We start from the raw sequence: 17925 nt of genomic DNA, 5'->3' as shown, positions 1-17925 counted from the left end.
GGAGTGACCTCCAATTGCACCCGGTCAGGTGGAGATGATTACACACCTGAAGAGCAGTTGGAGGATTAGCCCGTGAAAACTGGAATAAAACCAGCAGTGGGACATTTACAAGGTGCCTTTGGGCACCAGAGGAGAAACCAGGGGCTAACTGAGACCCTAGAGAAAGAGTCAAATGAGAAAAGTCTTGCCTGTGGCTGGAAAGGACTTCAGGGACACTGGACTACCTGAAGATTCAACAGGTTAGATTCCCGACGAACACTGCTGTGGTGAGTCTGGAGGGATACAGAGGCAGCAGGAACAGGTTCAACAGAAGAGCCAGAACAAGAAGAGCTTTGGGACAGTGCACGGGGAAATAGTGCCCAGGTAAGCCCCGACCCCACAGGGACAATGACTATTTAGAAAATAAACAGAAGAATCAGGTGGGAGTTGCAGGGAGCCACTCCCAACACAAACCACTGGCAGAGACTGAAAGACACGGGGATTGCGTAACGCTAATAAGGCAATTAGCGGTTTTGATTAGTTTAAACAAAGTTTTAATAAAAGTTTCAGCTTGAGATTTTTCTTTGTATTGCAAATCAACTGTCTTCGCCAGTGGAGTATTCGGCAAGGCTACTGTTACCAGACCTTTTACTTTAAAGAAAATAAATCTTTAATTTGAGCATGTAACATCTGGGTGGTATTCATTGATCACAGGCTTTAACAACTTACTGATATCCTTCCTTTTCTTATTAAATCCAAGTCGTGGCAAGAAAGTGCAGGAAGAACAAGTAAATCACCCAACATATTCACAGTCTTCCCAAGGACCGAGGTTAGACTAACTGGCCTATAGTTACCCGGGTCCTCCTTTTTCTCCTTCTTGTAAATGGGGACCACATTGGCCCTTTTCCAATCCTCTGGTACCTGGCCAGAGCCCCACAATCACTCATAGTCCCTTGAGCAGGAAAAGCCTGGGACAGTGCAGGCAGTGTGGGGGTTTATACCCCTCCCTAGTCAGAGCATCCTGCCAGGGCCTGGCCACACCTCCCCACCAAGCTTAACACTGGAAGGGAAGGGAGGCATGCTCTAGTGCTGCCTGACTTCTAGCCTGAGTCACTGCAGGCATATGGCTGCATTTCTTCAGGCCAAGGAGAATGTCTGTGCAGTTGCAAACCAGTTCAACCTACGCAGGTTAGGCTAACCTGCAAAGATTGAATCAATTCAGGCTCAGCCTTTTTGAATGTCTGTCCCTAGCCCAAGAGTCCCATCTCATGGGGTTGCAGTAGCTTAGAAGGGAACCCACTCAAGTTAATACTCAGCCTTAAGTCAGGATGGATATGCCCAAAGGTGTAGTGGTGTCAGGGGATTTGTTGACAGGAACAGCAGGTGTTTCTGCTCTCTCCATGCTTCAGCCCTCATGGAGAACCCAGAGAGGGACATCTGAAGGATCTGGGAAAAGATGAGCATGCCACAGAATTCCCTCATGCCACAATTCCCTTTTCTCGTTCCACTTTTTTGGCAGATCAAGAACATTTAAATGTATATGAAAAACTGATGTCACAGAGTTGGGAATCAAGCCACAGTTCTCCTGAGCTCTGCTATTTCCACTCACTAGAATGGGAGACACAGGTGAGTTGCTTCTGTAATTAGTTCTGTTTGTGAAAGAGGTAATTTACACTCAGTGGTTCAGTTAATGATGATTCAATTCCCCTTGTCAGTAGTAGTAGTAATAATAATAAAAGGTTTTCCCCACCTGTCTGTTTGTATCTAGATTGTCAGATTTAGATTGCTAGTTCTTTGAACAAGGACCATTTTTTGTTATGTTCTTTTACAGGGACTAACATGGTCTTGCCCAATAGCTGAGGCTTTGAGGTACAACCATAACATAAGCAATGATGGAATTAATTACATTTATATTTAGTGAGTGAAAATGGTTTTGGCAAAGAACAACATTTGATGTGTTTTTTTTGCTGGCTCAAGCATGACTTTTTGTACAGTGTCTCTGCAAAACTTATTATTCTCCCCTCCACATTCCCTAGCAATCAATCCATAGTGTGTGCCACTGCCGGGAAACTGCATCACTCAACCATGAAGTGGGGACCAGATGCAAACTCTGTAAACAAAGCCAACTTAATTAATTCTGTTTATGCTAGGGCTGAATTTAGCCCTTTCATTGTAAATGCAGTGTGCTGTGTTAATGGCTAGACACCCAAGGAGCCAACCTACAAGAGCTCTCTCAGCCAGTGGGTGGAGTAGGTAAGCATTTCCATGTGTTACATCAGTGAAGATAAAAACCGGGAATTCATAGGGCTGATGCTGCAGTTCTGCTAGCTGAAGGAGAGAGGCCTTCCCTGGCCCTCTAGCCCAGCAGAGGTTATGATAAGCTTGCCTCAACCAGAAGCCATTTTGGATTTCTCTTACCTACCTGCTGAAATGGGAGAAGCTGTGGTTTGGAGTAGAGGATGGCAAACCAGCTCACCTGCTAGAGCAGGATCTGAAAAGAGTGAATCAGAGGCTACTGTCTGCAAGAGTTTTTCTGATTTTTCAGAAAGAAGGTTTTTTTGCCCTTCTAAAAAAATGTTATCCCCTAAATCCATCCCCAGGCCAGGAAAACATTTGGGATTAAGTCCTCAGCTAAGCAATGTATGCCTTTGAAATCAAGAGAGCTACACTGATTTGCTCCATGACATTTTGGTTCAGAGTTGTGAGGTCCCCTGGCTGTTTCTCCTGCAAGTCTAGGCATAGCTGCAGGCTGCCCTGACTCTGAGGGTTCTACAGTTGATGAAGGGTTATTTTTAATGTCTGGGTTTTGCATTTGCTTCAGTAAGATACAACAGTGTGTTTCTCAGGATGCTAACATCCTTTGCTTATTAAAGCCATTCTGAAAAAGTATGCTGTGGATTTCCACATCCCTCCTCACTCAGAATCCTTTAAGGTGCTGATTGTGGCAGAAAGCCACCTTTGTTTCTCCCCGAAAAACTCTGCTATGTGACAATTGTGATTAGGATGGGCCCAGCAGAAAGACACATCCTTACCCTATCTCTTTAGGTAACCTAAGCTGGATACATTCCTGAGGGAAGGGGGAAACCTGCTCCCTCTGCCTATGTGACTGGCATCACATACCAGGGTGAGGGGCTTCCTTCCTGGTGGGCTAGAGTCTGCTCGGCAACTAGTGATGTATTTCAAATGGGTTGGCTGACAGCCAACAGGTGCTGACCTCCATTGGACCAGGTAAATGAGGTCACAAGGGCTATATAAGTTAAGGACTGCCCAGGAGGAGGGGAGCAGCGGCTATGAGGGATACTCAGGAACAAAGAAGAGCTGTACCATCTGAAACTTGCTCTCTCTCTCAAAACTAATGATCAAGGAACTGCCTGCCTCCAGTGCGAATCTCCACCTGCCTCTGGATGATACTTGTTAGTAAGCTACCTGAGATCTAACTAGATATATAGATTGCAGTAACTCAGATGCGAGATCAAAGGCTACCCCAGCCACAGGAGTTTGCTCTATGGGATTTCTCTGATATTGCTCTACCCCGTACCCTATTCTAACCCTCCCCTGTGTAACCAATAAAGTTCTCCTTTGTGACTGGTGTGGGAGACTTATTGAGGTGTGGGTTTAATTATGTCTAGGAGGCCCCTTGGGTCTGCAGACTAAGGGAGACTATCCTTTTTGGCCCCCGAATTGGGGAAGTGCCCCAAGTTCTTGTATTGGGTCGAGTACCCATAGGACTATTAGGCCTGTGTTTCCCCGAGGATACAGTCCCTTCTCAGGGTGGTGGCAGCACATGTTACCCCCCGGACTCTGGGGTGGGGCTTGAAACGGGGTCTGCCAGGGCTTTGGTGCCCCTGGAGAGACACGTGGAGTCCAGAAGGTGGACGGGCATGGTGAGGTGGGAGGCTCAATGCAGGAGTGCCCCCTACTGGCCTACCACACTGACAATGCATGCCTGTGGAAAGATGACTTCTGTAGCCACTGTGGAAAGCAGGAGCTAATTTATATTTTGGTACTATGTTCAGTCACCTCAGGGAACTGTCACAAGTATCTGCATGGTCTGGGCATGCAGATTCAGTGGTTCTGACTGGATTCTGGCTTTCAGGCAGGTGACCTTGATTGTTTAGTATTTTGTTATATGTTTCACATCCTCCTTTTCAGCTTCTGTGAATTGTATGGTTCTATTGACACTACACAGCATTTCTAATATGCTCATCGTCTGCCTGACCACTTCAGGACTAGCGATAGGCACATTTTTTTATGCTGTTGAAAATATTCTCTCTCATTGGTGGAGCTATCTGAGCCAAAGTGTAGCCTTGGTTATACTGGAGTCTCTCTTCTGGATTCAATGGAGTTATCCTGTCACTCTTGGGCTTCTGCATCATACTGAGGAAGGGAACAGCTCAAGTGGCAGGGTGACCATTTCTGAAGAATGAATTGTGCACAGATAAAAACAGCTTAAGAAGAAAAGCACAATGCAGAGATAAGTAAGGATGCCCAGATGGTAACTGGCTTATGCCAAGATGGTAACTGGCTTATAACTATGGTAATTTGGGCCCAAGCCTCTGCTCTGCCACAGACTTTTTGGATGATTAAGGATTGTACAGGTAAAGACTATGAAGTGCGATAGTAATGCTTACAGACAGAAACTCAAGCCAAACACTACCAGTGCTAGCAACAGTATTTATCAACTACTCTTTGGCACCCCTGGTAAAAGAACAGCATTATGCCTGATCAAGGCAAACTGCATTCTGCTCTGGAAAACAGACTATTACCTAGATTCAACTCAGCTCTAATTAAAAGGGCTGAGTTTGGTCCCAAACTCCTACAGACATTAATAAACTGTAGGAAATACCAAGTAGGCGCAGGCATTTACCTGCCTATGGATTTTAAGGCCTACAATTGCAAGACTGGCTAGTAATTCTTAGTGCGTCAATAACCATCACCGAGTGTCTCCCAGAATGATATTCTGGGATGAATACAGAAATGTCCTAGTCGGTTCCAGGGCCAGTGTAATGCAGAAGGTCCAAGGAGACATTCACAATGGTCCCTCCTAGGAATTTTTCCAGCACACGCTTAGTGCTTTATGAAAATTAGGACCCTTTAGGGTTTTTTAAATTGGATACATAGAATTTAAGACACCCAGAATCATTAGTCACTCATTAAAAAGCTGGGTCTACAACAGACTTCAGACAGACTCCTTACCTCAGTATTGCCAACTTTCTGATTTTTGGTGTTGTTCTTAAAGTCTTTGCTTCGGGAATGTGAAAACCTAGCTCTTTCTTTTATTTATTTATTTCTATAATATAAGAAATATATCATATCTTTCATTTTTATATTTATTTTTATATTTAAGAAAGAGCTACGTTTTTCACATTTCTTATAGTTTCATAGTTGGTAGGGTTAGAAGGGACCTGAGCAGATCATCAAGTCTGACCCCTGCCATGGCAGGAAACAGTACTGGGGTCAAACAATCCCGGCAATTTGTTCATCCAGTGTCCTTTTAAAGACCCCCAGGGTAGGAGCCAGCACCACTTTTCTTGGAAGTTGGTTCCAGATCCTAGCTGCCCTGACAGTGAAGTAGCGCCTCCTGATATCTAGCCTGAATCTACCCTCTGCCAACTTGTGACCGTTATTTCTTGTCACTCTTGGTAGTGCTTGGGGGAACAGGGACTCTCCCAATGCCTGCTGGTCCCCTCTGACTATTTTGTAACAGGCCATTAGATGCCCCTCAGCCTTCTCTTGTGGAGGCTGAACAGGTTCAGGTCCCTTAGCCTCTCCTCGTAGGGCCTGCTTTGCTGTCCCCTGATCATGCGGGTGGCCCTCCTCTGGACCCTCTCCAAGTTGTCCACATCCCTCCTGAAGTACGGCGCCCAAAACTGGATACAGTACTCCAACTGTGGCCTGACCAGTGTCAGATAGAGGGGGAGGATCACCTCCTTGGACCTGCTTGAGATGCATCCGTGGATGCATGACAAGGTACGGTTGGCCTTCCTGACTGGTTCCCCACACTGTCAGCCCATGTTCATTTTGGCATCAATAATGACTCCAAGATCCTTTTCTGCCTTTGCAGTGACGAGAAGGGAGTTCCCCAGCCTGTAGGTATGCTGCTGGTTCTTCCTCCCCAGGTGCAGTACCTTGCACTTGTCAGTGTTGAAATCCATCCTGTTCTCATCCGCCCACCCCTGTAACCTGTCTAGGTCCAATTGCACCCTATTCCTCCCTTCTAACGTGCCCACATCCCCCCACATCTTAGTGTCATCTGCGAATTTGAACAGGGTGCTTTTTACACCCTCGTCCAAGTTGCTGATGAAGATGTTGAACAGCGCAGGCCTGAGAACCGAGCCCTGCAGAACCCCACTGCCCACCTCCCTCCAGGTTGAAAATGACCTGTCCACCACCACTCTCTGGGTGCGGCCCTTCCAGCCAGCTAGAGACCCATCTGGCTGTATATGTATCAATGCCACAGTCCCCTAGATTTTTAATGAGAATGGGGTGAGAGACAGTGTCGAAGGCCTTCTTAAAGTCTAGAAAGACTACGTCCACTGTGACACCTGCGTCTAAGGATTTGGTGACCTGGTCATAGAAGGCCAGCAGGTTGGTCTGACAGGACCTGCCTCTAATGAACCCGTGTTGGTTGCCCCTAAGCATAATCTCCCCTGCTGGCCCCTCGCAGACATGCACCAGGATTATTCTCTCAAAAAGCTTACCCAGGACCAATGTAAGACTAACTGGCCTATAGTTTCCTGGGTCCTCCTTCCTCCCTTTTTTGAAAGTGGGAACCACATTGGCCCTTTTCCAGTCCTCTGGCACAATGCCAGTGCATCATGAGTACTCATAAAGCTGCGCCAGGAGTCCTGCGATGACCTCTGCTAATTCCCTGAGCACTCTGGGGTGTAGATCATCAGGACCTGCTGATTTAAATACGTCCAGTCCCTCCAGAAGTTCCCTGACTAGGTCCTTGTCACAACCCAATTAAGCAGTGCCTATGCCACAAGCAAGAGATACTATTCAAAGCATTTTCATTCCGCACTAGGTTAACTAAGGGTTAACAAAATTATAGTAACAGCCTTCTTTGCTGTGCATGCCAAAAAGAGATTTATAGCTGCGACACTAACAAGAGATAAAACTTTTGCCTTCTGTGCTTTACATAAATCATTTTAATTGGTCAGAGTGAACAGGGAGTAGCCCTGCGATAGAACCCTAGCGAAAACCGCTATATAATTGGCGATTCTAATTAAATTTATGACGTGACGAAAAACAATTGGCTAGTACACAAATAAAACCCGCTTGTACTTCCGCAAAGTCGGAAACCTCCGCGCACACCTTGGAGACCTCTGAACATACATGTCAAAGTAACTTGACAATTTGATCACTTGTTTAAGTTCCCCATCACCGATTCAATCTCAGACATAAATCAGTGGCAACCGGCCCGACCATTCTGCCCGAACACTTTTGCAGACCGACCTAATGAACTCTAAGCTGTAACTAACCAAGTATCTCTGACCTCTGGCATTCACCACCTTGACGGCGTAAGTAAACAATCTTGCTTTTCAACCGATAAGCGTCTGTGCCTAATTCCACTCCAAGCGTCACAAGTACCCGCCTGACGGGCCTCTAAGGCCCCCGGACCCCTCGCTGCAGTGCACGGCAGCGACAGTCCTCACTGACCCTAGGCCTGGGTGTGCCTCCCCTGGGGCCTACGGGAGTCCCAGTGGTGGGGTGACCCATTCCCTGCTCAGAAAAATGGAGGCAAAGAAATGGTTAAATAGGTTAGCTTTCCTGTCCGGTGCGATGACCAGATTTCCTAGCTTGTCCTGCAGAGGCCCCACAGTACTTGGCATCTTCTTTTTACCCCCTATGTATTTAAAAAAGGACTTCTTGTTGTCCTTGATCCAGGTAGCTAGTCCCAGTTCCATCTCTGCCTTGGCCTTCCTGCCGCCCCCCCCTACAGCCCAAGCAACAGAGGTATAATCCTCCCTCGTGATGGGCCCTCCCTTCCATTGGGTGTACACCTCCTTTTTAGCTAGGAAATGTTCCCGGATGATTTTGCTGAGCCATGGGGGCTTTTGCGCCCTCTTGCCTCCTTTGATCCATGTTGGGATTACCTCCCTTTGGGCTTGGAGGATTGTCTCCTTAAGGAACAACCACTCTTCTTGAACACATGACTCCCCTCCCCTCTGGGACCTCAGTGCCTCCCCGACTATTCTTACCTCATTGAAATCCGCCCTCCTGAAGCCCAGGGCTGCTGCCTTGCTGAAGGCCTTTGCCACCTTGTGCTGGATGGTGAATTCCAGCAGGTGATGGTCGCTGTCGCCCAGGTGGTCGAGCACCCGCAGACCCCTCACCAGGTTGTTGCCCATGGCCAGGACCAGATCCAACAAGGCGTCTCCCCTGGTGGGTCTGTGCATCTCCTGGGTTAGATGGAGGTCCTGTATCTCAGCTAGAAATCTACGTGAGCAGTCAGACCTGGCTGACTGCTCTTCCCAGCAGATGTCTGGAAAGTTGAGGTCACCCATGATGACCATGTCCATTGACCTAACTGCCTCTGTGAGCTGACTTAAGAATGTCCGGTCTACCTTTTCCCCTTGGTTGGGTGGTCTGTAGTAGACCCACACCGTTAAGTCCCTTTCCTCTCGACTTCCTTGTATTTTAACTCAGAGCACTTCAGTGTGCCCCTCCTCTGACCCTGTGCTACTCATTGAGGATGTGTATTTCTCCTTGACATAGAGCGCCACACCCCCACCTTTCCACCTTGTCCTATCCCTCCTGTATAGCCTATAGCCCTTGATATTGACTGCCCAATCGTGCTTTGGGTCCCACCATGTTTTGGTGAGCTGCACTATGTCTGGGTTGGTGTTAGATAGCAGGAGGGTAAGTTCTTCCAGCTTGTTCCCCATACTATGAGCATTAGTGTAGAGGCATTTGAGGCCTCCTGAAGATGCATGCACTGCCCCCCTAATCTCAGTACACCCTGGGCCCCTGTTGCTTGCCTAGGTATTTGTTCTGCTTGTAGTCAGTCTAGGCTGGGCTGTTCTTGTGGGTGACGCTTGGTTTAGTGGTCCAAGGTTTCCTCCATCCTCATCTTCCCCTTCCCCCAACGAGCCTAGTTTAAAGCCCCCCCCAGAGGAGATCAGCCAACCTAGAAGAGAACACATGCTTATCTTTGGGGGAAAGGTGAAGCCTAACCCACCCGGGCATGTCTCTCATCCTGATGTATGGATCGTTGTCTAGGAAGCCAAAGCCCGCCTCGAGACACCATTCCCAAAGCCACAAGTTGACCTCTCTGATGCAGGTCTTGTGTCATCTTCCACGTCTGCTCACTGGTAGGACAGAATAGAATACCATCTGTGCCCCTATCTCCTTCAGCATGCCCCCCAGAGCATGGTAGTCCATCATCAGGTGATCAGGGCTTCTCCTGGCCACATCATTAGTGTCCACATGGATTAGGACCATGGGGTAGTAATCAGTGAGCCAGATAATGGCCAGGATCATCCCCATCACATCCTGAATCTTTGCTCTGGGCAGGCAGTAGACCTCGCGTGTCGAGAGGTCCTGGCGACAGAATGGACTGTCTGTACCTCTCAGGATGGAGTCACCTATGATGATCATTCGATGTTTCTTCCTCCGGGTCTGCTAAGCTCCTTCAGCCTGTTCAGAGTGTGAAGAGTGTGGAGTTGCCTCCTCTCCGGAGGTTTCCTCCACTCCTTCCTTCTCCTGCAGTGTCACCAGGGCCTCGTACCTGTTCTCCAGCTAGACTGGAGGAATTGGTACTGCTCTGCTGCGGGCAGCCCTGGTTCTGGAGGGGACCATCTGCCACTCTGCTGTGGAGGGCACTTGCTGGGGTGCTTCTTCCTTGGATGCATGGCCCTGCAGAGAGAGAAAATACCTACCAATTTCATCCTCTGCCTCCCTGATTCCCCTTGGCCTGCTAACCTCCTCCTGGAACTCCCTCATCTATGCCTCCAGGGCCCCAAGACGGGCACCTGCAGGACAGGTGTGGGGGCCCCCAATCCCTGCCCCCCCGGCCCTGCTGGGCATCCCCTGCAGGCTGGGGGGCAGAGGGACGCCAGCTGCCCCATGGGCTCTGTCTGGGTGGAGGCCTTAAACAAGCCCCAGGCAGGCAGTGCCCCCTGGGCAGGGGCCCTAGCAGCACTCCGCGTCGACACCATTTTATAAATTGCTATTTATTTATATTTTTGTGTGGTGCCTTTGCCCTACCCTTGCTGGAGTCTCCCTCCTGGCCCCTCATGCTCACTCACCTGCGTGAACACTGGTGTAAACACTGGTGTGCCCTGACATAGTGCATCTGTTTGAGCGCTCTGTTCATGCAGTACGGCTCCCTACCAGCTCAACTAAAAGGTATCCAGGGGGCTTCCCCTCCGGATCTGGCTCAGCTGTGCTGGCTCCCTCTGCCCCATTTACCTTTGGGGGATCGGCTGTTGCTGCCCCCGCTGCTGACTTTGCTGCTGTGTCCGCCTCTGCCTCCACCTCTGGTCAGGTAAAGGGGCACACGTGTATGCAGGGATGCACATGTGCCCAGTTCCCTCCTCTCCTCTCGGCTCCTGGCTCCTGAGTGCCAGGGGCTATGTCAAACCGCGGCTTTTAAAGGTCGCAGTTTGAATTTCCCGCAACTGCCCCAACAGCCAATCAGGCACTCCGGGGTTCCCAGAAGTGCCTGCTGGCAGTTCCACCCCTTACGTTCCCCTGCTGGGGGGATCCAGTGCCACCTTCTGAAGTGTAGACTTTAAGAACAACACCCAAAATCATGAGAGTTGGCAACACTTATCTATCCCCCACAATGCTAGAAAGTTGAACTAGAAAGCCAAAAGCATCTGCTTCTGTAAGCATAATGAGTGAAAAAAATTGAAAGTAAAAGAAATTTTCTACTTAATTTACAAGAAACAAAACAGCAAGCCTGAGCAACTTCCTCTAGTTTCCAGAAATAGACTCCACTTCCATTAAACAGTGAGAAAGGAAAACATGCCGAACCATGCTGCACAGAAAAAAAAAATGACAGGCAGAAAGCTACCTTGTGATATTTGGCCACCTGCCATCAAATTAGAAACATGCAATGCTGTAAAATAAGCACATTGTCTAGACCACTTCAGTGCCCTAAAACACTGCTTTGCAAGAAGTTAATTTCAGAAATGCTTGTTTTGGTTGTCATGTCAGTAGTTAATGAGAAATGGAGAAAGGAGCCTGGCCAGGAGGTAGGCAGCTGGGTTAGGACAGATAGGCTAAGTACAGACAGTCAAAAAACCCAAGGCTGAATTGATTCAGTCTTTGTAGGATAGTCTAAACTGCAGAGATTAAACTAAGGAACAACAGGACATGCGTTCACTTGTCATTCAGAAAATGCAGCCACATACCTGCAGTGGCTTGGGTAAGAAGCCAGGGGGCACTAGAATATGGATCTCTGGCACATAGACATCATGGGCTGTGTTCACTTCCTCTTCCTGCTGCTCCTGAGGTCTCTGGGGTTTGCAGTCCAGAATCACAGTAATAGGACTCTGTAGGGTGCTCATCACTCCCTCTTTCTGCTTCCAGGTGTCTCTGGGGTCTCCGGGTGTCAGGTAGTCCACAGTCGCAGCCAGCAGTAACTTTCAGTAAGTTTAGCAGGGCAGGGTAGCTCTGTACTCAGGGGAAGGAGGGTTAACTGGGGAAAGCAGGGTTTAACCTCCTTCCCTCGCCCTAGACCCCAGCTGGAATTTGCTTCCCCATCCCCTAACCCATCTCTGCTGGAGCAGACAGCACAGCCCAGCTCAGGGCTAGAAAGCATGCTGGGATGCTGGGGGACTCTGATTTAACTTGAATCAGGCAGAGGTCTGGGACAGAAGTTTCATAAACTGGTTTGACTCAAATCAGTTAAGTCTGATAGTACATTCAAACAGGTTCATCTTAAACCAGTTTTGGCTAGTTTGAAACTAGTTTATGCACTCTGAACTTCTGTTCTGTTACAGGTTTAAACCAGCTTCTGTTTACTGTCATGGAACGGGGTCCCTAAAGGACAGCCGTGATCTCCCAAGGCCCCTTACTGTGCCAAGTTAGCCCAATGGGCACGCTTGATTCTCGCCCGCCACGTCTTTGATGGAAAATATATAGTAGGGAGGCTGCCTTTACGTCCTCTTGGACACGGTTTGCTGTACTTTCTGACCCCGTGGGCTCCCAGACCCCTTGTGGGTCCCATTTTATGGTGGGTTTTTTGGGGCACCCTAGCCTTATGGGCTGTATGCGTGGCTCCAACCGTCCCTTTACCATGCCCCAAGCCTTGCTGGTGGTACTGACGTTGTTTGGTCTGGGCCCTGTTATACTTTGGCCCCCTTGTCCTCCCTGGACCCTCCGCAGCCCTGTCTCACTCTGCGCCTTGTGGGCACTTGGGCTCTCAGCAGCCCTATCTCGCTTGGTGCCACCCTAGTGCATGGGCTTTCAGCGGCCTTGTCTCACTCGGCGCCTCCCTGGCACTTGGGCTCTCAGCGGCCCTGTCTCGCTTGGCGCCTCCCTGGGGCTTGGGGTCTCAGCGGCCTTGTCTCGCTCTGCGCCTCCCTGGCGCTTGGGCTCTCAGCGGCCCCGCAAAGTGCTGTGTCCCTCTGGCACTGGGGTCTGTGTGCCCCAAATGCTGCGCCTTCCCTGGCACTGGGTTCCCCCTGCTGCCGTGGGTCCCCTATGAGGCCTCCTCCATTCCCTAATAGCCTCACCCAAGCCACCGGGTTTTGTTTACAACAATAAACAAAACACAAGCCCCTGGGCTGTAACATAAATTCAAGCTGCTTGGCTATAACCTCAGACAAACCCTACCGGGGAATGCTCCGTCCCGTCCCTTAACAGTATTGGAAGCTGCTCCTGCAGACAGACCTCTCCCCTTTGCTTGCTCTGGGAGAGCTGCTTCCCCCTTGGCTGCTGGCCACCCCTCTAGGAGCAGGGCACCTTTGTGCCCTGTGACACATCTCTCCGCTTAAAACCCCGACTCACTGGGAAAGGCAGGGTCTTCACTTGGTGCCATCCCATGCTCTTTGTCTTAGGCTCCTGATGCCCTTGCTCTGGCCACCTGACAACTCTGAAACATGGAGGCAGAGGTTTTTAGGCACCCCCTGCTCGCCTTTTCCCCCAAGGTCGCCTTTGTCCCCTGTGACACTTACTTAACCCAGTTTATGTGTAACTTCTGTCCCTGGCTTTTAGGACTAGTATGGACCAAAATGGTTTATTTAACTAAATGAATATAATCAGATATCTGATCATGCTGTGATTCTAATGGTCTGTGGCATACAGGAGGTCAGAATAGATGATCTAATTGTCCTTTCTGGCTTTAAACACATTGACTATGCATATTAAGGCCTCAAGTTAATTCCTATATTTCAAGGAGAGATATTCATTCCACATATAGTAAAATACTTCATTCCAATTTATTTTTAAATGTCAGCTGACAGAATACTAAATTTGACCTGTTCCCTGTTCTTCCACATCCATTTCTAGGCACTGGCTTGTCTATATTGTTTCTATCCTCCCAATCCCAGCTGCCTTAACTCAGATAGGTAGTTTGCTTGTTTTCAGTGGTTCTGGCAGGATTCTGGCTTCCAGACAAGTGTCCTTGATTGATTAGTATTTTGTTATATGTTTATCATCCTCCTTTTCAGCTTCTGTGAATTGTATGGTTCTATTGACACTACATATCATTTCTAATGTGTTCATCATCTGCCTGACCACTTCAGCACTAGCAATAGGCACATTTCTTTATGCTGTTGAAAATATTCTGTCTCATTGGTGGAGATGGAGGAGTTATCTGAGCCAAAAGGAGGCCTTGGTTATACTGGAGTCTCTCTTCTGGATTCAATGGAGTTATCGTGTCACTGCCTCTTTCTGCCCTCCTATGTTCTTCCCACCCACATTCAGAACAAATGTGTATTTGTCACCAGCTTGTGACACTCTCATCTGACCCACTTCCGCTCAGCATTGTTGAATGAGGACAGAGTAGCAGTATTTTTTAAACAGCACAATCACTGTGTTTACACGCATGCCTGTATAAGACTTTTTGTTCCAGTGCATTCTGGGAATGTGTGGACACCTACCCACAATGCCTTAGCAAGAGGTAGAGAGCAATGCTCACAGAGTAGCTGTCAAGCAATGCATGCTGTGATGTCTTATTGGACTGAATTGGGAGGAAAGTGGATCAGACAACCTGGTTACTTGGTTATAGGGTTACATCCATTTTCTATGTTGCAGACAGCATTCTGGACTGTATCAGCATAGCTTTCTTTCAGGAACAAAGCACTGTTAGCCATTAGGGCTGCGCAAAACAGCACCATTCCATTTTTACTTGCATTTTGACAGAACAGCATTTCATTTCAATTTTTTTTTTTTTTTTGAAACTGCTGTTCTGTTTTGTTTCGCTGTTTTGACACTGTTCCGACGTTTCGCCCATAGGCTATAATGAGGAAGCTTGAAACAGCCTATAACTTCGTCATTTCTGGCTTGATTTGGATGAAATGTGCAGAAATGGTAGCCCCTTCTGAGGGCATGAAGCCTGCCAAATTTCAAGGAGATAGGTGCAGGGGTTTCTGGGAAACTGCACCTCAGGCTGCAGACAAGCAAAACTCGTGACTTGGGTGACACTGTGTGTGTTAAGGCACAGCAGGGTGAAAACTGTAGGTATGCTAGCCCCTTCTGAGGCCACAAAGCCTGCCAGCTGTCAATGAGATAGGTGCAGGGGCTTCTGGGTTCTGGGGCCCTGCACCTCTGGCTGCTAACAGGCAAAACTCATGACATGGGTGCTTGTGCAACTGGCTGTGTTGTCTTAGGGCACAGGGGGGTGAAAACTGCAGGCCTCCTAGGCCCTGCTGCAGCCACGAAGCCTGCCAGCTGTCAAGGAGACAGATGCAGGGTGAGTCTGGGTTCTGGGGCCCTGCATCTCTAGCTGCTGACAGGCAAAACTGGAACACACAGCTCAGTAACTGACACCAAGGCAGAAAGCAGGGCAGTTCAAACAATGCTGCCTTTTATGCTGTTTTTCCATCCCTCTCCCAGAGCACTGGGATTGGAAGGGACCTCAGGGAAGGATGACAGTTACTGGCCAGCTACATAGTCAGTAATGAGAGCGCTCCCTGCCTTCCCTTCCCCCCTCTTCCCCCTCCCTCTCCTTACTTTAGTTTCTGTTTCCTTGCAGGCAAGCCCAGTTAGAGCTTCGAAACTTGAAATGTTTCAAAATTTTCGAAATGTTTCAACTCGCCTCGTTTCATTTCAAAGCTGTTTTGAAGCTCGCTGTTTCATTTTGATTTCGCCATTTTGAGCTTGAAACAAGTTGAAACAGCATTGAAATGAAACTGCCGGCAAAATTTCACACAGCCCTATTAGCCATCCTGGTTAGTAGCCAAGTATGAACTATGTCATGTGTGGATACAAAACATATTTACAGCCATGTGTAGCTGGTTGCAGGGACAGTAGTTACATATAAACCAGTTTAAGTAATCAGGTACTGGTTTAAATCTGTAACAAAATAGTTCAGTATGCATAAACTAGTTTCAAAATGGCTGAAACTGGTTTAAGATAAAACTGGTTGAATGTAGTATAAGATTTAACAGATTTGGGTCAAACTAGTTTATGAAACTTCTCTCCCAGATGCCTTCCTGGTTCAAGGTAAATCAGAGTCCCCCAGCATCCCTGCATTTTGCAGCCCTGGGGTCGGCTGGACTGGGCTGGGCTGGGCTGGGCTGGGCTGTCTGCTCCAGACATCAGGGCTGGCCCCTGCCCCTCTGCTCCCTAGCTGGAGCAGTGAAGGCTGGCTCACTGGCCTCACTGGCTGGCTCATTGCCCCCCTGCACTGCCCCCAAACAAACCCCTGCTGGGGTCTGGGGCTAGGGAGGTAAGTTAAGCTTCCCTTCCACTGAGTACAGAACTTCCCTGCCCTGCTTACTTAGTGCTAACTGAAACTGTGGACTACCAATTCCAGAGGCACCTGGAACCAGGAAGAGGAAGTGATGAGCAACCCTGCAGAGTTCTGCTGCTGTGAGCCTGGACTGCAAATCCCAGAGTCCTCTGGGGCAGCAGGAAGAAAAAGCAAGCACACAGCCCATACTGGCTATGTGCCAGAAGGCCATGCTCTAGCACCCCCCAGTTTCTGGCTTGAGCCACTGCATGCACCTGGCTGCATTTCCTGAATCAAAAATGCATATCTGTTCATTTGCTTATTGGTTCAATCTTTGCAGCTTAAACTAACCTGCAAAGACTGAATCAGTTCAGCCTGGGGCTTTTTGACTGTCTGTACTTAGCCTTAAGGCTGGGCTGTGCACCAGGTCATAACCAGCTCTCTTTCAGAAGCTGGACACCATGAGTAGTTCCTCATGATCTCATTGAGAGAGTCAGCTACCCCTGTGAATCGGCCAATTAGCTCTAAGCCAATGAAAAACAGCAGAGGCTATTCACGACTCCTACCTCATCAACAAGATGGGGAAGGAGCTATTATACCAAGAAGCATAAGACATTTTTCACTACCATGAAAATATTCCATTGTTTTACTCATGCTCACAGCCTCAGAAGATCAGGAGCAGAACTGTTGGGTAGTATCCTTTATTGGGTCAGCTACATAGCTATGATAGATGTTAGATAATGTTTTGGACACACAGTGCCTTTCCTCAGATCTGGGACAGAACCATATTCTGGTATCTGTGTTGTCTAACATCTCAACCAATTGTATAGTTGGTCCAATAAAAGATACTTCCTAACAAACCTTGCATATTCCCTGGACCATTGGGCCTACAACACCACTATGGCCCTACTAGGATTCAGACTCACACCCCATCTCTGGGACCGTACTGGAGAGTAGGGCTGTGCGAAACAGCACCGTTTGGTTTTGACTTCCATTTTGCCGTTCTGATAGAACAATGTTTCCTTTTGCTGTTTCATTTTGTTTTGTTTAGAAGCACAGTTCCATTGCATTTAGTCAAAACTGTATCACGGTTTTGACGTGATTTGACATTTCGCCCATAGGCTATAATGGGGAATCACAAAACTGCCTATAACTTTGTTATTTCTTGCCTAATTCAAATAAAACCATCAGGAATGGTAGCCCCTGCTGAAACCACAAATCCTGCCAAGTTTCAAGGAGATAGGTGCAGGGGTTTCTGGGAAATTGCACCTCAAGCTGCTGACAAGCAAAACTCATGTCACGTGTGTGTGTTAAGGCACAGCCTGGTGAAAACAGTAGGTGTGATAGGCCTTTCTGAGACCATGAAGCCTGCCAGGTTTCAAGGAGAGAGGTGCAGGGGTTTCTGGGAAACTGCACCTCAGGCTGCTGACAAGCAAAACTCGTGACGTGTGACTTTGTGTGTGTGTTAAGGCACGTCATCACTGGTGCTGGGGCCTCTGCGCAACAGGGTAGTGTGCCCCAATGAGGTCTCCTCCTCCCCTACAGCCTCAGTGCAGTCCACCACATTAAATAACAACAGGTAATGATTGTAAGCAGCACAGTAGCACTAGCATCTCCAGGCAGCCAAACTGTCACAGAGCCTTTCTTTCCTTTCCTGCAGGAGCTTCTTCTCCAGCAGCTGCCAGAGAACTCTCCCTGCCAGCCCCAGCCCTGAGACCACAAGATGTGCCCAGCCCCAGATGTGCCCAGGGCAATGCCTCCTTCCAGTCAGCTAACTGGGGACAGGTGTAGGTTGTAGCTGTGTTGGTCTAAGGGCATGGCACTGGCAGACAAGGTTCTTTGGGTCAATCTGGTATCTTTTAGTAGACCAACTGAGTTAAAGAAATATATCTTAACAAGGTTTGGGGTTGAAAAACCCTTTGTCAGACTGAGGAAGCACCTGCAGTTGGTGTGTGCGCTGTTCCTGGGGAAGGGGAATGTAGCAGCGCAGGTAGAAGTGGAGAGATGCCTAGGGAGTCAGATGTCCGGCAGGTTGTAGTGTGTCAGAATTCCAGTGTCTATATTGCGTCCATCAGTTTCTGTACCTAGGAGGTTGA

This window comes from Alligator mississippiensis, chromosome 10, assembly GCF_030867095.1.
Source record: "Alligator mississippiensis isolate rAllMis1 chromosome 10, rAllMis1, whole genome shotgun sequence".
NCBI lineage: Eukaryota > Metazoa > Chordata > Crocodylia > Alligatoridae > Alligator > Alligator mississippiensis.
This window is presented reverse-complemented; position numbering follows the sequence as displayed.